Source organism: Rutidosis leptorrhynchoides, chromosome 11 (assembly GCF_046630445.1).
Source record: "Rutidosis leptorrhynchoides isolate AG116_Rl617_1_P2 chromosome 11, CSIRO_AGI_Rlap_v1, whole genome shotgun sequence".
Taxonomy (NCBI): domain Eukaryota; kingdom Viridiplantae; phylum Streptophyta; class Magnoliopsida; order Asterales; family Asteraceae; genus Rutidosis; species Rutidosis leptorrhynchoides.
In genome coordinates, this window is record NC_092343.1 from 235,988,924 (window position 1) to 236,011,682 (window position 22,759).

A 22,759-nucleotide genomic window follows, 5' to 3' on the forward strand; every position below is an offset into this window, starting at 1 on the left:
AGAATAGTGCGAACCACTGAATTATGCTCTCGCTGCCTTTCTTCGTGATAGATATGATCGTGAAGAGAATTGATAAAGTCTTGAATGCGCTCTTCTAGGATTTCAACATCATTATCCTCCCTTCAAATATAGAGGCGGTGCTCTTCTATGATAGCCGTGATTCGTTCTGATAAGCGTAGCGAAAAATCGATGGTTGACTTTCGGATGGCTTCGAGAATGTCTTCAAAATCATCGGTCTCATTGATGAAGGTTATCATGTCCGCATGTGTGGATACAACCGGAATTCGATCTGAGGAAGAGTCCGGCTCCCCTTGATCTGGTTCGGTTGGAGAGTGCGAGTTAGTCAGAATGTCTTCATTATGCTCTTCCTCGTCATCATCGGTATCTTGCTCCTCTGAGGATGCGTCTGATGAACGGGTTTCTTCAGTATTCTGATTCTCCACTTTGATACTTGCGAGATCAATTTCTATGTCCTTAACCTCAGCCTTTACGGTCTTCTTCTTGAAACGAATGATTAAACTGTGATCTGCCATCTCAAGCTTCATTATTTCTTCATGACGCTCGTTACTTGGAACGGGTGCTGTCGCAGTTTCTTTTACGTCTTCCATTTTCTCTTCCTCTTCAGATTCTTCTTCTTCCTCTATTTCTTCGCTGGGATCCTCTTCTTCCATTTCTGGGTCGTCTACTGGCTGTGATTCGACACCCATCTCGATATCATCGGCTGGTGGTAATGACTCATCATCGGAAGTGATCCGTCTGGTGGAAACAACAAACATCTCTGCCTATCCAGAAAGATCGGTTGGTCGGTCAATTTTGAAGGTAACGCTCTCCCCATGTGATCGCAAGATCATGGTTTGATTGTACACATCAATGACTGTCCTAGCCGTATTCATAAAAGGTCTTCCTAACACTACTGGGGTGTGTAGGTCTTCCTTGATATCCATAACTACAAAATCCGTAGGATACAAGAATTTGTCGACTTTCACCAAGACGTTCTCAACTATGCCCTTAGGATATCGAATTGTATGATCGGCAAGTTGGATTGTCATTTTGGTAGGTGACAAGTCTCCTAACTCTAATCTCTTGTAGAGAGAGTAGGGGATTAGGTTAATGCTTGCTCCTAAATCTGCTAGCGCATGAATGGTTCCAGATTGGTAGATTGAACACGGGAATACGAATCGGCCCGTATCTCCTAGCTTAGGTGGTAGAGAGTTTCTGAGTAATGCAGAGCATTCTTCACTCAGTGGAATTTTGTTAGAGTCTGGTATCCTCTCCTTAGTAGAAAGAAGCCTTCGGATGTATCTCTTCTGGTTGGGAACTTTGGACATGGTGTCCAAGAATCTTCCATCAAGTTTGAAAGAGTCAAGCTTGGATGGTTCTCCTTGTAGCCTCCCAGGATAAGGTACGCGAACTGGAGTTTCAGGAGTCAGCTTCTGAGTATACGTTGATTTGTTCTTGAGCCTAGCCGACCTTCTCCTTGGTTCTTCCTCTGGGATTACAGAATCCATTTGCTTTGCTTCTTCTATATGGGGATTTTGGATAGTATTACTTGGCAATCTTCCCTGCGGTCGGGTTTCAAGGCGTTGTGATAACTGTTCGAGCTGCGTTTCCAAACTTTTGAGCAGAGCCAATTGATTTCTCATTAGTATCTCCGTCTGATCTTGTCTGGCTGCAGTTCTCTAATTTAGCTGTTGTTGAACTTGAATGAACTGAGTTAACTGTTCATCAGCTCCGAGAGTGGGGTTAGCTGCTTTTGTAATCTGGGTGGTAGGGGAAGTTTCCTCAACTGGGCGACCAGTGAGTGGAAGTGGTTGATCATAGGTCAATTGAGATTGTTGAGCTGGGTAAGGTGGATAGCGATAGCGGAAGGGTTGGTTGCTTCGCTGAAATTGATTAACCCTGGGTGGTCCTTGATTGAATCCGGGATTTGGTAGACGAGCTAACAGACTGAACCGTCAGGATTCTCGTACTCAACTTGATATTCTTCAGTGGGTTGCGGGTTGGTACAATTCACACAAGCCTGAGCTTGGTTAACCTGCTGCGGTTGCGTCTTCAATTCTCCGAGTCGCTTAGCTAGAGATTCCATTTTGTCTGTGAGGGACTTGATGGCCTCTGTTTGATTGTTAAGTGCGGAGAGCGGGGCCGATGATGAAGTAGCTTCACCACTGTTCCAGTCATGATGAAGCATCGTCATGTTCTCGAGCAATTCCCATGCTTCATCTGCGGTTTGGTTCATCAGATTCCCTTGAGCTGCTGCATCGATCGTCGTCCTGTGATTTACCGTAAGACCATTGTAGAAGGTACAGATTTGGGCTGACCGTTCTAACTGGTGATTAGGGCATTTCTTTAGCAGGGTTTTGAAACGCACCCATGCGGTGTAAAGAGATTCATCATAACTTTGTTTGAAATTAATGATGTCATTCTTCAGCTTGGTTTGTTTAGAAGGAGGGAAATATCTGGTTAGGAATTTAGTGGCCATCTCCGTCCAAGACGTGATGGAATCTTTTTCCAGTCCTTCAAACCAAGTTTGAGCTTGATGAGTGAGAGAATAGGGAAACAAGTATAGCCGGACTATATCTTGTCCTATCCCTGGCTGTTTATAGGAGTTCGAAAGAGATATGAATTTATCAAGGTGAGAATTAGGATCGTCATTCGGTAATCCATGAAACTGACAGCTGTTTTGAATGAGCTGAATGATGTGATGTTTTAACTCGAACGAGTGTCCTTGAATCTCTGGAAATCTGATCGGTCCTCCTCGACCTTCAATCGAGGGTTTGGTATTTTCTGCTAAAGTCACGTGTAACGCCATTTGGTTTCTGATTCGTGCTTCCTTGCGTGCTTTATAGATTATCGCGTCTGGATCAGGTACGAATAACAGCTGTCCTGGTCTAGATCGGGTTTGGGTCATACACTGGGTATGCCTTTTTGTTTTTAATTTTTCGCAAATAAACTAAATTATACTAATCTAACTAATTTAATCTAATTTACGCTACTTCTAATCTAAGGTATCCTAAGTTAAGTCTAAGGTAATCTATCTATGGTAAGCTAAAGTAATCCTAAATTAATCTAAGGTATTCTAGTTTAATTAACTAACTACCTACGGTGGATATGTTTTTGGTTCTGGCTGCTGATTCCCTGGTATTTCGGTAATAAAGCTTCGCTCAAACTATTCAACAAACCAAGTGGCCAGGCCGACAACGGAGAGGCAGGATCCTTTTGGTCCCAATATAATTGGCGACTGTTCGGAAAATCCAATAACCAACGTCCGTATATAATTGTCTTTCTTAGACACCACTAAATGCTTGTGAACAGATTTGATTGAAACAAAATTGCCTGATACCAGTTCCCCGGCAGCGGCGCCAAAAACTATTAGTACTCCGTGATATGGCCGAAACTGACGGTTTTATTTGCGCGGTGTCGTCAGGCCGCGGCTCGCCGGAATCAACCACTCGTGGGAGTACGGTACTAGTTTTAAATTTATATTTAGCGGGGACTAAATCTTACTACTCCTTATAAGTAAGGGAAGTATGACCTAGGGTCGTATTTTTGAGATATCAGTAGCATCGAACCTATATTCTACCTAAGATAGTTAGGGAGTAGTAAATACTTGTTTTTGGGATTTTCTAGTTGATAAGATAGATAAAGTAAATGCGATAAAATTTGTAATTCAGATAAGGTTAAAGTAAGTGCATACTATGATTTCATCAGTTATTCTGCCGAGATTATGGAATGCTGGCTCATGAATAGGCAGAGGCCTTGTATTCATTACACTAGTCCTAAACGCCCCTGTCAATAGACATGTCACTGGGAAATGCGTTAGGCTTGAAGATTCTGAATAGACATCAACGCCCCTTACCCCCGACGACCGTGCAGTCTGACTACAGGCATACACGTTCAGACGGCTCATCCAATTGAGCGACTCGGTTGGGTGGCGTATTAACATTCCAAAATAGTCTAAACTTTCTTAAGCGTAATAGAATACATGACTTACCGTATCCGAGAGATGTGATGTGTTTCAATGCTTTCGTTAATGATTGGTAAAAGATAGTTAGGCCCTAAAAAGAGTTCAACCATAATGGAACACCATGGCCAAGTCTAGATGACTTCCATGAACACGTCGGTTATCCTAACGGTCCAATCCTTTATGCGTCTAAACAAACAGTTCCTTAATTAACTAAGAATCCCTCAAGCGGGGTGCAATGCTTGAGACCGCGTTATGGTGCAGTGTACTGGTCAACACTAACCGTGTTCCATGGCCTTACTTAGCAGAGGTGCAGCTTACAACAACCGCTGTGCTTCAGCGTGCACGTACGAAGTTTATATGCTTAGTGACTACATCAGCATGGTCTGGGACCGACAATGTACTAGGGGTCTAGTCAGATGTTTCACTACGAAAGAGTCCTCAGTCGGAATCCAAAGCTCGATAGACTTACTACAACCGGTGTGCCTCAGTCGATCTTACGTTGTATCCGAGAGATTTCTCTTACCAAGGGGTGACACAGATAGTGTACTCTGAATCGGGGTTCGCGACTTCCCAATAACAGAGCCTATAACTACGTTCTATTAGTTGGAAAAGCGATTGAGTTTAAAGCATAATTGGAAAGCATCTCAACAACATACACAAACCATAATATTATTTCGGCATTATAACTGGTTACATCATAGCATATGTTAACACCTATTTTCCTATGAGGTAGGACTTAGTATGTCAACAAAGAACTAGAAGTGATCTAGCTAAGTATGGGGTGAGTGTTGCCGACTGGATTTTGCCCTCGGGAAGTAATCCCTGCAGACCCGGTTCACAAGTATTTCTACTTGTGGGGTGGTGTTATCAGTCTGTTGTCCGTAGTGCGGATTAAGTGCTAGCCGGATGACTTCTAGTGAGAGAAAGTAGAGAGAGAAGTAGCTCTGCTCTGGAAATTCTCTGAATGATGTGATGTATGTAAAATGACGACCCAAGGGGTCTATTTATAGTGTCAGAGGTCCCGGATTATTCGGAGACACGTGTCAGCTGATGATATGTTCTGTTATTCATGTTCCGAAATTCACGCCAAGTGGGGCGATCTCCGGCCAGGACTTACGTGCTAGGCGGCCTTTAGGGCTTACGCATGACGGAGCAGCCTGCAGAGCGGAGAACGCCAAACAGATGATTTGTCATTTTTAGCCCCTCTGGTACTGATTTCATGCGATAGTTATGCCTTTTATACGTGTATACGATAGGATACACCATTAAGTCCCCCCAGTTTAAGGACTTAAGCATTTGAAAAATGATTAAGTTGTTAATCTCTAAACAACTCTTTCGAAACATGCCCTTTCATTACCCTTTGCTCTTTGTGAAAGATGTGCCCAGCATTAATTGTAGACGAATTTTACTGAAATTGCAATCATTGCTTTTTAATGGTTGAGATGCTCCACGCGCCTGTTAGCTGTAAAAGTGCAACCGTTGGACCCCACGTTTGAAATGACCTGTACACATGTATTGATCGTGTCTATGAAAATTGCATTGATAATCTGCTATAAAAATCGTCATAACCCTTTTGCCTTCACTTTTTTACCTTCACCTAGATCCAAAAATAACTTTTTCACAAAATTCTTCATCACTCTCTTCACTCTCCAACTTTTTAATGTTTATTCGTCATTCGAGGTCAGTAATCCTTCATCCTTTCTGCAATTTTTTGTTTGTTAATACTTTTACTGTTATATCATGTCTGCCTCTTCTCCGGAGAGTACTGGCCAAGAGCATGGCAAACCCTCAACATCAACCCCCGTTACTGTTTCTGAAGTGGCCACAGCAGCATCATCTTTATCACAAGAAAACCTTGATTGGTTAGTTGCCAACTACCAACACCTTCATCAATATCACCCTGTTCTTCCCGTCAAGGGGCAATCTGCTGACAGTCCTCCAAAAGGAAAAATTTCCTTATACACTCTACAAATTACTCATGGTAACCTCCGTGTTCCGCTCACCACTTTTCTTCTGAACGTTCTTAGACACTATTCAGCATGTCTTAGGCAAATGCACCCTCATGGGTTGCAAAAGATTATTTTGTTCGAAATGTACTGTAATGCAAATGGGATTGAACCCCAAATCAAAGTGTTCAACGCCCTTTTCAGAATCCGTAAGATTAGCAAATGTTGGCTTACAATTGATAGTAAGAAGGGTATGCAGTTTGTTGGCCCAAATAAAGTTTCAAATTTGAAGGATTGGAAGAATCCTTTCTTCTTTGTGGACGAGACTGTGATTCCAAAGGATTATGCTACCATCTGAAAGTGGGGTACTGTTGATCCTGGTGCTGGAAAGGCAGTAAAGCTTTCTGTTGAGGAGCAACGCCTTGTTGACAACCTAAAAGAGCTTAAAATTCCTCCCAGATCTTATGAGAATCATGAGGGAGTACTTGTGCTTTGCAGAGTTAGCCAGGAATGGCCAAGTGATACTGTGCCAGTACTCAAGAATAAGAAGGAAGAGGGTAGGACATGATATAACCATCCTAACACACGTTTATTATATTGTCTGTTTTATTTGCTCATACTGTTTATTTTTTGTTTATATCTGTAGGTAAACCAGAGATGTTGGTTCGCAACGCAGTTCTTGCTTTTGATCTTGATGACGTGGAGATTACTCCTCGTCAAAAAATGCCTGAGGAGTTAGAGGCTGAGAAGGTTGCAGCCAGGGCTAAGGCTAATGCTAATGCTGCAACTGCTAAAGCTGCTACTGGTGATGCTGGCACCAGTGATGCTGCTGCTACAGAGTCTGTTGACTCTGGAAAGCAGAAAGAAATCGTTGTCAGCAACACGGACAGCGAAACTGAAACTGAAACTGAGCACACCACCACCACTGGGGCAGATGACACTACCACCACCAATCAACAGACATCTGAGTCTGTTGATATCACTGGTGATTTGAAACCCCTCTCTCCTGCCCTTAAAAGAACAAGGAGGAAGACGGTAGCCTCAAAGAGAGGCAAGGGTGCTGATGAAAACCCTAAGCAAAAGCGTAGGAAAAGTATGTCTTCTTTTTGCTTGTTTTTGGTACATCTCATATAACTTGCTATATTTATTTGCACGACGCTAATCTCCTTGTGTTAGTGATTTTACCAGAATCTGATGATGATCAAGAAAAATCTGTTGGTCGCGGTGAAAGGACGCCGGAGAAAAGTTTAGAGAGTGAGGGGGATAAGTCTGTTCCTCAAAACACCTTTACTCCCTTCAAGGCGGATGAATTCATGGCGGAGGACGACAATATTTTCCGTACTCCTCCTGCTCAATCTACTATCCCTCCTGTCTCTTCTTCAACTGTACAAGTGCCATCTGTGTCTGATCCTGTGAAGACATTACAGACACTTGTTGACTACCCCGCTACGAAGAGCAAGGGCTTCGTAGCTACTCTTCGGGTATTTTTATTAAAGTCATGTATCACATTTACTCCTGTATGCTTGTATATGTTCTTGTAATATTTTAACCATGACCGTTTGTTTATGCAGGGTTCTACCCTTTCTGAGCTGAAACCACACTTCAATGGCCTCCGTGCTGAGCAACTGAGGGAATCAACTGCTGCTGCCACTTTACTACTGTCCAATCATGTTGAGGCTATCATGCAGTTACAAACACATAAAGAAACTATCATGGAGCTGAATCGCAAAGAAGTTCTTGCTGCTGCTAACGCCCGCAAAAAGGCTATTGAAGCTGGACGTCTACTGAAGGATGCTCTGATTACATTGAAGGCCAGAGAAACTGAGCTTGAAAAAGCTCTTGAGGCTGCCAAGGCTCTTCAAGAAGAGAAGGATAATTTAGTAAAAGCTGCTGCTACCGCTGAAAAGGAGAAGGAGGTATTGTTGGATGCTGAGAAGGAGAAAGTTGCTGAACTGGAGAAGCAACTGATTGCTGAGCGGCAGAGGGCGGAGGAGGGCCAGAATAACTTTGCCATGCTAAAGAAGGGCATTCCAGGTGTGATAGCAAAAGTACTTGGATCCAAGCTGGTTGGGGATCCTTATAATGACTATGTGGATGCTGCCCGAGTTCATGATGTTGCTGATATAACTGGCAAGTTATTCAGCCGCCTTGCTCCCGATCAAACCCCTCCTGCCAGTATTTCAAAACTCATGCCACCTGACTCTATGGAAAAAATGGAAGAAGCCAAAGCCAAACTTTCTACTCTGAGGGTGAGCGTTTATGATGATGTTTGTACGAGAGAAGATTCAACTGCCCAGGATGTTTTGGGTGTTGAATTTGAATGATTCTTGCTGTAAAAAATTTGGTAAACATTGGTTTGTACTGAATGTATTTATAATCTGCAGAGTGTATATATACTGCTCTTGATATAATGTGTATGTTTGCTTATCTGCTTACTCCAAATACAGCAATCTGCTATACGTAAAATAAGCCAATTATGCACCTAAACTTGTAACTTGTTATTAGATTGTGCATCTGAACCAAGCAATTTGAAAATCGTATACGGTAACGCATGTTATATGCCATGCCATGTGAGCGTCGTATCAGATATTTAAAAATTGTCTTTATACATGTGTTATGCCCAAAAATAATGAGTAAAATAGTTGAAGTTTAATATACGCCTTCCATCAATTAATGAGGAATTATGATTAATTATAATTCAATAAACTCTCCATCGTACGCCTTCCGTCATGAAGTACATGTGGAAAAATTAAAGCATTGTTCAAAATACTAAGTACAAGTTAAATAACTTGTCCGTCATACGCTTTCCGTCATAAAACATATGAGGAATGATTGTAATAAGTGTAACACATTTGCTTTAAATATCGTTCACAAGTTAACAACTTGCCCGGCATACGCCTTCCGTCATAAAAGATATGAGGAAGAATTGCTATTTAAGTTGCCTTCATGTAAAATATAGAACTTCGTTATGTGAAGTTAATTATTTATGTTTTGTCATGACAAGTATCTGAGTTTCGTGCATGCCTCGGTGTTCTCTAGTAAAACTTAAACGTTTTCTAGCCGATCCCTTGTGCCTTTAATGACCGGCACAAAAGCTTCCGCCATCGGAGGCATTTTATAAATACACTCCTTCTGTGGGCAGGTCATAAATGAAATGTTTTACATTTGTCACTGGCAGCGCTTTGTTTAAGCAAATATATAAAATTCATTGTTCAGTACTGTGCAATACATAAAAGATTGATGACGACCTTTAGGTGGATCAAGCCTATTAGTACATCATGAATGTTTAATGCATGAAATTGCTAATATATGCACTGTAAAATAACCAAAAAATGGTTCACAGTAAGTTGATAAACGCTATCCTTTATTCATTGCTAAAATATGTTCTTCAAAATGCCAAACAGGCATCAGTACAATGAGTGTAATAGATTGTTCTTGCTGAAATGCTCGTTTTTGATAAACACTGAAAAAAGATGAATTGCTCCTTATTGGAAAAGATAAACACTGCTCTTGACGTCTTGCTGAAAACTGCTACTTCTCACGCCTAGCGCCAAGCGCTGTCCGGCCAACTCATTAAATCACGGAATGAAAAATTCCTGCACCTCTTCTTCACTAAATAACCTACCACGCCTCCTGTGATTCATTCCTCTTTCTAGACTATTTGCAAATGCTGATCGTTCCCTTGTAGGCGGCACATGCTGTGAATGCACAGCGGCCACTCCATTTGGAGTTGGAAAGCGAATCTCTGCGTGGGCCGTTGATGTGATTGCTCCAAACCTAGCTAACGCTGCCCGTCCAAAAAGGACATTGAATCTGGAATTACCATTCAGAATTGTAAAATCAATCATTTCTGCCCTTAACAATGGAAATATCCCCAGGACAACCTCCAAGCGAACTCTGCCCATCGCTCTTACCGGTTCACCAGTCAACCCTGAAACTTTCAAACTTGTTCTTCTAGTCCTATCCTGCACATGCCTTGGGAAATTTTTAAAACAATGCCAGTAAATGATATCAGCTTCACTGCCCGTATCTGTGTAGATACAGTTGACAAATCTGTTAGCAATGTGCGCTGAAATGACCACCAGATGGATGGAAAGAGCCCAATTCTGAATTGGTTGAAAGATGATTGGAGCATATCTCCATGCATCATCATTTTTACCAGACGATTCTCCTTCTTCATAGCTGCTGTTGTGAAACGAAACCATCCTGATCACGACTTCCGGGGTTGGTTCACGCTCCGTGATCCGTTCCCCGTACTGCGGTTGGTTTCTGTTGTTTCCTCCACCATGCTGTTCTCTTCTATTATCTCCACGACGGCCTCTGTTGTTATCATTCCTTTGCCATTCAAACTTCCTACGAGGATCATTTCTTCTGTACTGTTTGCCAGGCAATAAATGTGAGGACCTCGACCTTATCCTCCCGGACGAAGTCTTCAACAGTTGATTACATCGCGATGATCGACGCCAAGTAATGCCCTTAACATGAGCTAATGCACAGCGGAAGACTTAATTTGTACCTGAGAATAAACATGCTTTAAAATGTCAACATAACGTTGGTGAGATATATAGGTTTGATGCTAGCAGCGTTATAACTATGGACCACAAGATTTAAAGTTTATAAACATAATACACTCGCAAGTGTATGAAAAGCATTCCAAGCAATGGGCACCCGGTAACTAGCCTTAACAAGAGTGTGTACCCCTGAGTTATAATAATATGTACACCGAATCAAGTGCGTTCCGTTAACCTCGAAGTACTAAACACCCGTTCTTCTAGTTTACTAGAACAACATCTGGGTGGGGGTGTAAAACCCGATAGATCTATCTTTAGGATTCGCGCCTACCAGTTCATAAACCAATAGTTAAAGTTACCAAGCTAGGGGATTTTTGATTCAAACCCATGTAGAACGTAATTTTAGTCACTTGTGTCCATAACGTAAATCATTTATAAAAACAGCGCATGTATTCTCATCCCAAAAATATTTAAAGTTTAAAAGGGACTATATACTCACCTAATGTATTTTGTAGTAAAAATACGTAGAACGACATTGATCAAGTATAAGGTTGGCCTCGGATTCACGAACCTATTTCAGTAGTAAATATACATTAAAACACATAATGAGCATATAATGGCTTTCAATCCAGCTTATATATATTAATTATAGATACATTACTTGTTAAAAATATTAATGTATTTATTATTTCTAATACAATGTATATATATCTATATATGTTATTTTTATATTAAAATAGTAAGTTAGGTCTACTTATGATGTATGTAAAAATTATATATATATTTTATATAACTATCTTTAGTTTGTCAAAATATATATTATGATAATACTAAAAATTAGATTTAACAAATTAGATTAATAATAATACTTTTGATAGCAACCTTAGTCATTTTCTTTGTAATAATAATAATAATAATAATAATAATAATAATAATAATAATAATAATAATAATAATAATAATAATAATAATAATAATAATAATAATAATAATGATAATCAAAAGGATAATTGTAATATTTTTAATAATAAAAATGACAATGATACAAATAATAATAATGATATAATAATAAGAGTATTAGTATTATCTACCTTAAAGGAGTAATAAAAAAAGAAGTAACTGTCCAAGACGGGATTTGAACCCGCGACCACTCGAATATCCTAACACAACTCAACCATTGCTCCGTTTTTATTTTTCTGTTCTATAATACACCTAATTAAATATAACCCGTAATCTTCCTGATTCCTTCTTCTTTATAGTTTAATCGACTAACAGCCCCTTTTAAATCATGGCAACTCACGAACTCAACATCAATCTCGTTCAGTTTATCAAAGAAACACTGGATCACGGCCCATTAATAGTTTTAATGGCCCAACAATTAGTTGACCCAATTCGAGCAGTCCGTTACCAGTCCATGTGTTGAGTTAAATACAAAAAAAATGTTGCAGCAAGCTAGGTTTGAACCTGCGACCTATAGATTAAACCCAACATACTCAAACCATTCCTCTGTCCACCTATTTCTGTTTTAGTTACCATTCTAAATCTTTTAACTACGATGCAACAGTCATCTTGTGTTAATATGAATCATCACCACGTCCTTTTCCCACTTAATATTCAACAAAGACTATATTTTTTTATTTATTGGATTCCTTTTGTCGGCCATAAACAAGGATATAAAACAAGAACCATAATTTGATCTATCATCGTCCTTTTCTAAAAAAAAAAGGAACCGAAGGTTTTAATATGGCGTGGGAGAGGATGGTTATTGGGTTTGATTCTCGGTGGTGGTTTGATGAAGATGGAGTAGTAAGGATTCGTTTGTGTTGCTCGACTTTAATAGAAACAGGAGCATACGAAGAATTAGTTTGTTGGGAGGCTGCAAACGTAACAGCAAAAAAAAAAAAAAATGGGGTTGGTTTTGGTTCGAGCTGTCAAAAATAGTTGCAGGTATGTAGTGGCGGTTTGGTGATTGACAAAGAGGGTGGTGATGGTGGCTTACGAAAAGAAGCAACAACAGTGAGTGTCGATGTTGATTGTTTGAAACGTCATTAGAAATAGAAAATAGAAGTGATGGAAGGTGGTTATTATGGATTGAAGTGGTGGTTAGGGAGACGGTAGGTGATTTGGGTTGATATTGGTGATGAGGGTGGTGGAGGTAATCGATGGTTTTGCGGGGTGGATCGAGATGGTGGTGGCAACTTTGTTGGTGAGGGTTTTCGAAAAGGGAAGGTGGTTATTATTCACGATAAAAGACAGAACAACAGGCGTAGCATTAGCAGTAATAAGAGATCATGGTGATGGTTCGAGGCGGTTTATGGTGATAATGGTGGTTGAATATGGTGATAATATGGGTGTGATCAAAGAAGGTGGCAATGGTTGTGTTCTTAAAACTATGTTTTGATTTTTGTTGTTTTTCACTCTTTGCTTTCTCTCTTGATTTGCAGTAGTGGATAATATAGAACGTAAATGAGATTTTAACCAGCACAAGATTCGTTTAATATTTGTTTCGTAGTTTAAAGTTGTTGACAACAAAACACGAGTAAACAGAGAAACAGGAAAAGCAATATTCTGAAAATGATATAATTGGCAGTGTTTGATTATAATCTATAAATATGATATCCTATCACAAAAAAAATAAACAGTGTAAAAATATCTGGACTTTTATAATTAACCGGATTTATTTTACTACATATCTTACTAATTCTTATAAAAATAATAATAATAATAATAATAAGTAACAACAATGAACATGATATTAATATTGTTGATGATAATAATAATAGTAATTATGATAATACTATTATTAATAATAATGATATCAATAATAATGATATCTTTAATCCCAAGAATATCTTTAAATTACAAATAGATTATAATATTACTATAACAATATAATTTTATAAGTAAACTTGTTATATTTATTAAGATTATACTTTACTAGTAGTTTTAAAGATAATGATATTAACAATGCTATCAAAACACTAACAAGTATAACAAATCAGATATATCATGCTTAATAATAGCAATGAATGTGTTAATAATATAATGTTTAAATTTGTATTTACATTTAATTATTACTATTACATATTATAGGTTAACCTAATGATAATATTTATTATTTACACATTATATATATATATATATATATATTTACATATTTATGTGCACATTGTTCGTGAATCATCAGGTATGGTCAAAGGGTAATTGATTATCCGAATATAGATTCCAAACTTTCTAGACTCAACATTAAAAATTTTGCTTATCGTGTCGGAAACCTATAGAGATTAAGGTTTAAATTTGGTCGGAAATTTCCGGGTCGTTACAGTACCCACCTGTTAAAGAAATTTCGTCCCCGAAATTTGGTAGAGGTCGTCATGGATAACAATAGGAATGTTTTCATGACGAGTATGCGATAATAATGGAGTTTTATCCTTATTGAGGGATATAGATAAAACGATTTGATTAAGTGAAGCGCACGAGTGAAGCTATCACAAAAGTGTGAACTGGAGAAATAAAGGTCCGTCTTAACTTTTTGATGTAGTCATGTTGAATTTCAGAATTTAAGGGATTTAAGGAAATCTTCTAATCGGAAGGAAGATATATTAGCATTAATTATTAGCAACTGTGGAATAACGGGAGAACGGAAATATCAAGGAAATATTTCCGTGATACGCTTAAAAATTAAATAGAATGAAAGAGTCGTGTAACATGGCACATGATGATAGTACTGTGAATCATCACATTCCATTAGAAACTCAACATTAATTACTGTAATATAATGAAGTTGATCAAGTTCCATTATATTATACTAATTCATGCATCAGTTCCCAACTCTACTTCAAAACATTCATATTTTAACTTGAGAGGTTTCAGAATTTAGAAACTAACACAGTTTCTTTTATGTTGTAACTCAGATATTACGAAGGGATTCATGATCTCAGATAAGTTGTGATTATATCTTCGGAAATATTGAGGATATTTACAATGAAAGACACAATGATATCGATGGATAACGAGGAAGGTTTGTCTGTGAAGGTTTATAATAAGGAATAGGGTTCTTACTAACGATTTTAGCAGGCGCTGAATCGTTTGGATTCTTTGAAAGCAGGTTCGGTCCTTGTGATTTATCCACAGCCTTTTTCATACTTTGCTCAAACCGTCTTCCGGTTTCAATCCATCTCTTTTCTTAGCTCTACCACCATACCATTCTTTATCATCAATCTTTTGATTGTTAAAGTCATTTACAGTTTTTGCTGCTTCATCAGCATTTCAAGAACTACTTCATAGTTTAGGGCGTTTCTCAGAAACTTTACATTCGAAATATGAAATTCTTAGGGATAAACGTTTTCGATATAAGTGGGAGAATTTCTACGAGATTTTTCAAAACACTGTTTGCGGATTTCACCAAAAAGATAACGAGTTGCTGGTACATCTGCTGATGATGTTGTGAAATATAAAAGGTTCTCCGGTAACGACGGCGAAAGGACAAGGTATAAATATCAAGGTTATAATAGAAGTAGTTTCACCGAGAAGTCGAAGTGGAGCTGTGACGAAATTAGCTTCTTGAAAAGGAATTGTAGGATTGTTTTTGCTAATAAATGGCAAAAGATTCAACACGGTATGTGTTAAAATATGAATTTGGATTAGAGAGTTCTTTAGGTGCATAACTGTATGCATAAATCTTTCTTCTGTAGACGAGGTGCGGCGGGTTGAACTTCTCGATCGATGTGTTTTCAAGAATCATGAAAGATTTGAACGCGGATTGTAATTGTCGAGGTACAAGTGAGGTTTAAGATGAAATCAAGTGGCAAACTTGAAGAATTGTTTAGTTTTATATGTTATAGTCAATATTTTAATTCATTTTAATTGTCCAAAGTTAGCAGTCCAATAAATTCATATATAAATTAGATATATAATATTCGAATTAGTTAATACGTATTGTGACCCGTGTACATGTCTCAGACTCGATCACAACTCAAACTATATATATAGATGGGTCGATATGATATGTCAAAACATTGTATACGTGTCCCGATATTTAGAATGCGTAAATAACAGAATGACGATAAATAAAGTGCGTAAAATAAATAACAGAAATTAAATGACGATAAATAAAATTGCGAGAATGTAAATTGCGAGAATGTAAATTGCGAGAATGTAAATTGCGATAAATTAAATGTTAATCAGTTAGCTGGGAGCAGTTAGCCGGAACAGTTAGCGTGTAATCCTAACCAAATTTCAATTAGTTAATTCGTCTGTTTCTAACACTTTTTATTTTGTCCAATGTTTTCTTCGTTATGCCACTTGTTGGATTCTGATAAGTCAAAATCCAAATATGAAATTTGAATGAAAATGGTTATTCTGTGGTGAACGGATACGTATATCGATAGTTGTAAGTAGGATAGTAAATGATCGTTGAATCAGATTCGAAGAATGTACAGTGTAACTTATTAATGTGAATTCTAAATATTCCTCGGGTACTACCCACCCGTTAAAATATTTTCATCATTAACAGTTTGTACGAAAGAATTTTTAATTACGATCTTTATGAAAATATACTTGCATATATATTTTCTTCAGATGAAATTATGGATTTAATGAGTCAATAAGATATTAAACTCATTTGATTTATCGTTAATACTGGATTGCATGATCTCTAAAACATTAGAGATTTCATAATCACCATGTCGAACGGAGATAAATGAGATTGAACGATACATAAGGCGAAGATAATCGATATAGAACGATATGTAGAACGAAGATCATACTCGAAGTACAGAATGAGATATTGAGGCGTGTGATGTTGATATCCAATGTGTAGATTGAAATGTTGAGGTTTACGACGCGGTTGTGGTTGAGGGTGATAAGGGTACAGTCGGCGCTGATGATGGTAGTATGGATTATGCTGCTGGTGCTGCTGCTGGTGTTTGTAACCTTCGCACCAGGTTCTCCAAAGTCGTCACTCAAGCGCGTAGTTCGTTAACTTCTTCTGGTACTACGGGATGATTGTCGGTTGAAGCGAGTGAATGGATAAGATTCGAAATATGGGATAGTATGTAATTGTGATGAAATACTCGGAAGAAGGGGAGAGAAAATGGTTTCTCGAACTGGTTCGCCGGTAAGCGCTTCAGATTCGCCGCCAAAAGAGCAATTCGGTGGATGAAAAGGATCTTCGTCGTGAAATGATTTTCGAATATAGGATGATATTCTAACTTCATAGAATATCTATGTATATAATACTGAAGATTTTGTAGACTACGGAGGAATATACGGCATATGTCAGGCAAATCTACAGATGCGCTAAGATAGGAATTATCAGATACGCTAGGATATGAATTTTGTCTATGCACTATCGATGCAGTAAATGCAGTATGACGTGTCTAGACTTATGAATGAAAAGCAGGCAATTCCCTAAGGATAATAAGCAGATGGTTTCCGACTAGAATGATAAGCAAAACTTTTTGACATGTAGACACGGTCAAAGTCCAGACTCACTAATGCATCCTAACAACTACTAGCCAGACACACTAATGCAAGGCCTGGTTCGCTAAGACCACCGCTCTGATACCACCTGTGAGGACCTCGACCTTATCCTCCCGGACGAAGTCTTCAACAGTTGATTACATCGCGATGATCGACGCCAAGTAATGCCCTTAACATGAGCTAATGCACAGCGGAAGACTTAATTTGTACCTGAGAATAAACATGCTTTAAAATGTCAACATAACGTTGGTGAGATATATAGGTTTGATGCTAGCAGCGTTATAACTATGGACCACAAGATTTAAAGTTTATAAACATAATACACTCGCAAGTGTATGAAAAGCATTCCAAGCAATGGGCACCCGGTAACTAGCCTTAACAAGAGTGTGTACCCCTGAGTTATAATAATATGTACACCGAATCAAGTGCGTTCCGTTAACCTCGAAGTACTAAACACCCGTTCTTCTAGTTTACTAGAACAACATCTGGGTGGGGGTGTAAAACCCGATAGATCTATCTTTAGGATTCGCGCCTACCAGTTCATAAACCAATAGTTAAAGTTACCAAGCTAGGGGATTTTTGATTCAAACCCATGTAGAACGTAATTTTAGTCACTTGTGTCCATAACGTAAATCATTTATAAAAACAGCGCATGTATTCTCATCCCAAAAATATTTAAAGTTTAAAAGGGACTATATACTCACCTAATGTATTTTGTAGTAAAAATACGTAGAACGACATTGATCAAGTATAAGGTTGGCCTCGGATTCACGAACCTATTTCAGTAGTAAATATACATTAAAACACATAATGAGCATATAATGGCTTTCAATCCAGCTTATATATATTAATTATAGATACATTACTTGTTAAAAATATTAATGTATTTAATGGTGTATCCTATCGTATACACGCATAAAAGGCACAGTTATCGCATGAAATCAGCATCAGAAGGGCTAAAAGCAGCAAGTCATCAGCTTGGCGTCTTCCGCCCTGCAGGCAGCTCCGTCATGCGTAAGCCCTGAAGGCCGCCTAGCGCGTAAGCCCTGAACGGAAGCCGCCCCACTTGGCGTAAAATTCGGAACAGAAATAACAGAACATATCATCATCTGACACGTGTCCCCGAATAATCAGGGACCTCTGACACTATAAATAGACCCCTTGGGTCGTCATTTTAGATATATCACATCATTCAGAGAATTTCCAGAGCAGAGCGACTTCTCTCTCTACTTTCTCTCACTAGAAGTCATCCGGCTAGCATTCTCATCGCACTACGGACGACAGACTAATAAAGCCACCCCACAAGTAGAAATACTTGTGAACTGGGTCTGCAGGGATTATTTCCCGAGGCAAAATATAGTCGGCAATACTCATCCCACTCTTAGCTAGATACTTCTAGTCTTTTGTTGACATACTAAGTCTTCTATCATAAGAAAATAGGTGTCAACAATGGCGCCATCTACTACAAAGAACACACGGAACGCAAAGGGAACCAAAACAGTTGAAGCTCCATTCATGAACACGCTTGAAGAAGCTAATAACCCGGTAGTGGAAGAAGTGATCGCGGAAGATGACATACTTGTTCCACCACAAGAAGGTACAATCGAAGAGACAATTGCTGAAACAGCTGAACGACTTAAGCTTTTGGCTACCAGTTCAGGGAAACAACCTGTAGTCGATGATACAGAGCCAAGAAGTGCAGAAAAGTTTCCACGCTTTGTCATGGGGTCTGATAAACGTCCATTGATTCAAGCACGACGCTGTATTCCATCCACTTCCATTCGGCGGACGACGGATGGAAAGAATAAGCAGATCATGAAGAAACAATCTCTTTCAAAGTATAAGTTGACGAAGGTGCTGGATCAACTGAGCAGCTTAATTGATGATTCTGAAGACGATGATGAACTGGAGTGTTTTGGTGTTGAATCTGATGGTGAGCAAGACGGCAGAGAAGAATTCATGTCTGAGAAGAAGGCACAAATGTTTCTCAATAGCATCCTCAAAGCAGACTGCTCCGGCAAAGTATAAAAAACGCTTGGCGCAACCCGCCGTCCGTGCTGTGGCGGTGGATAACTTCTTTGCCCTTATCACTGGTGACCAGGCCACAAAGCCACCAGCCATGGCGGAGGCAACACAGTGTTTTGTGGATCGTATTGCCAATTATCCACTGCCAAGAAACTTAGCAATCCCAACAATTGGAGTATATGACGGCACCACTGATCCAGAAGACTTCCTAACAATGTTTGAAGGAGTCATGCGACTACAACACTGGGAAGATGAAACTGCGTGCCATATGTTTCCAATGGTACTGCAGAAAATGGCACGTGAGTGGTTCGCCAGCCTCCCTCCACGAAGCATTACCAGTTTTCTTGACTTGCGAGCAAAGTTCGTGATGCAATATCAGAATCTGCGGAGTTGCACTTTAACACACCTTGATGCACATGAGATTACGATGCATCACAATGAATCGCTGAGCAACTTCATGAAACGTTACACACTGGAGGCACAGAAAATTCCAGATTGCCCTGAGTCACAACTTGTTTCAGGCTTCATTTTTTGCCTGGACCAGCGACGGTTCAGTGCACTCATTCATGCCTTGAGATATGATTTGCCAAAAACGTTGCATCAGGCTTTGGAGGTAGCACAGCGACATGTGCGAGCTGGAGAACGAGGGGTGGCTAGGTTTGAAACTGGTAATCAGAGCAGGCCGCACAACGGAGGCCGGTACTATGAACGAAATCAGCAAAGGAACAACAATGGTGGCTGGAAGGGAAACAATCATCCCAGCGATTTTAATCATCAGCGAAGACCCATCGAAAGGCACCCATTGATCATGGCACTCACCAAAACTCCAAAGGAGATCCTCTTCACAGAACCAGTACGCACCACTTTTAACGCTCCAGCTCCGATGGAGGAGAGAGAGGGTCCAAAGAGCGAGTTGTGGTGCCATTTTCATGAAGCTTGGGGTCATGACACTGATAATTGTAAATCCTTAATGCGAGAGATCATAGCGAAAATTAAAGCGGGTGAACTCAATCATTTGTTGCCCGGCAAGCAATACCGAAGAAACGATCCTCGTAGAAAGTTTGAATGGCAAAGGAAGGATAGCAACAGAAATCATCGTGGTGATAATCGAAGGGAACAGCATGAAGGAGGAAACAACAGAAACCAGCCTCAGTACGGGGGGCGGATGGCGGAGCGCGAACCGACCCCGGAAGTCGTGATCAGGATGGTTTCGTTTCACAACAGCAGCTTTGAAGAAGGAGAATCGTCTGGTAACAATGAGGATACATGGAGATATGCTCCAATCATCTTTCAGCCAATTCAAAACTGGGCTCTTTCCATTCAGCCGGTGGTTATTTCGGCACACATTGCTAACAGATTTGTTGACCGTATCTACACAGATACAGGTAGTGAAGCAGATATTATTTACTGGCATTGTTTTAAGAATTTCCCGAGGCATGTGAAGGATAGGTCAAGGAGCACAAGTTTGAAAGTTACGGGGTTGACTGGTGAACCAATAAGAGCGATGGGCAGAGTTAGATTGGAGGTTGTTTTGGGCATATTTCCTTTGATAAGGACAGAAACAGTTGATTTTACCATTTTGAATGGTACTTCCAGATTTAACGTGATTTTTGGGCGAGAGGCATTGGCAAGTTTTGGAGCAATAACGTCAACAGCTCACGCAGAACTAAGATTTCCCACTCCAAATGGAGTTGCGGCATTACATTCACAATTTGTGCAGCAAACAAGGGAACGTTCAGCGTTTGAGAATGGTCCAGAAAGACATATGAATCAAAGGAGACGTGGAAGGTTGTTTACTGAGGAGGAGGTGCAGGAATTTTTTATTCCTTGATTCAATGAGTTGGCCGGACAGCGCTGGGCGCTAGGCGTAGGAAGCAGAAGCTAGCAGCAGAACATCAAGAGCAGTGTTTATTTCTTTTAATCAAAGAACAGTTTGACTTTTATCAGTGTTTATCAACAACAAGAATTCTAGCAAGAACAGTTTATAACAATCATTGTACTGATGCTTATTTAGCATTTTCAAGAACATATGTTATCAATGAATGAAGCAAAGCGTTTATCAATTTTCTGTGAACCATTATCGGTTACTTTACAGAGCATATATTGGCAATTGCATGCATTAAATGTTCATGGCGTGCTAATAGGCTTGATCCACCTAACGGCCGTCATCAATTGTTTATGTATTGCACAGTACTGAGCAATGAATTTTATATATTTGCTTAAACAAAGCGCTGCCCGTGACAAATGCAAAACATTGCATTTAACCTGCCCACAGAAGGAGTGTATTTTATGGAATACCTCCGATGGCGGAAGCTTTTGTGCCGGCCAGTAAAGGCACAAGGGATCGGCTAGAAAACGTTTAAGTTTTACTAGAAAACACCGAGGCATGCACGAAACTCAGATACTTGTCATGACAAAACATAATAAATTAACTTCGCAGAACGAAGTTCTATTTTTTATATATATAAAGGCAAAATAAATAGCAATTCCTCCTCATATACTTTATGACGGAAGGCGCATGCCGGACAAGTTATTTACTTGTAACCGATGACCAAATAATAATCTCACAAATTATTACAATCATTCCTCATATGTTTTATGGCGGAAAGCGTATAACGGACAAGTTATTTAACTTGTACTTAGTATTTTGAACAACACTTTAATTTTTTCCTCATGATCTTCATGACGGAAATCGTATGACGGAGAGTTTATGGTTTATACTTAATCATTCTACACAAACGCGTCATCGTAGTTCCTCACTAATTGATGGAAAGCGTATATACAACTTCAAATATTGTTCCTCATTATTTGAGGGAATAATACTTATCAACAATTCTCAATTACATATTTTATAGTTTATTAAGTAGCTCATATGGCATGGCAAATAGTTTGGGTTACTTTCAGTTATACTCTGTTCAGTTGCAGGATAAAGCACAAGGCAGATTTATTTTAAGCATGACATATTAAGGATAATCATATACACATGGTGGTTATAACAGAGATTATATACCAAAACAGCAATCAAATTATTACAACAAAGTTACTCAAGTGTTTTTACAACAAATCATTCAAACTCAACACCCAAAACATCCTGGGCGGTTGAATCTTCCTTAGCACACACATCATCATACACACTAATCCTCAAGCTTGTCAATTTGGCTTGAGCTTCTTCCATCTTTTCCTTGGCATTAGCAGGCATGAGTTCTTGAATACTGGCCGGTGGAGTTTGATCAGGAGCAAGGAAGTTGAATAACTTGCCAGTGATGTCAGCAACATCGTGAATCCGGGCAGCATCTACATAATCATTGTAGGGATTACCAACAAGTTTGGATCCCAATACCTTTGCAATAATATCAGGAATGCCCTTCTTCAGCATGGCAAAGTTATTCTGCCCGTCCTCCGCCTTCCGTTGTTCAGCACTGAGTTGCTTCTCCAGCTCAGCAACCTTATTCTTCTCCGCCTCCAGCAATGAGTCCTTCTCTTTCTCAACAGTAGCAGTTTTCTCCTTCTCAGCCTCAAGAGCCTTAACCAACTTGTCCTTCTCCTCTCGCAGGACCTTAGCATCCTCAAGAGCTTTTTCAAGCTCAGTTTGCCTAGCATTTGCTGTTGCCTTGAACTCATTCATTACGCGTATGGCTTCAGCAGCCCTTATGCGATCATTGGCAGCAGCAAGAATTTCATTACGGTTGTTCTCCAGAATAGTTTCTTGATGTTTTTGCAGCCGCATGAAAGCATTCACATGGTTGGACAATAGCAAAGTTACAGCAGCAGTGGACTCCCTTAATTGCTCAGCAACAAGAGCATTATAGTTTGGTTGTAACTCCTTGAGG

General features: G+C 39.4%; 1 non-coding gene across 1 annotated transcript; it reads left to right on the forward strand.

Moving 5' to 3' along the window:
- Window positions 1-2,324: 2,324 nt before the first annotated feature.
- On the forward strand, window positions 2,325-2,431 carry LOC139879238 (small nucleolar RNA R71). Its single transcript, XR_011770092.1, has one exon. It is a non-coding gene; the product is annotated as a small nucleolar RNA R71 (small nucleolar RNA).
- The last annotated feature ends 20,328 nt before the right edge of the window (window positions 2,432-22,759 follow it).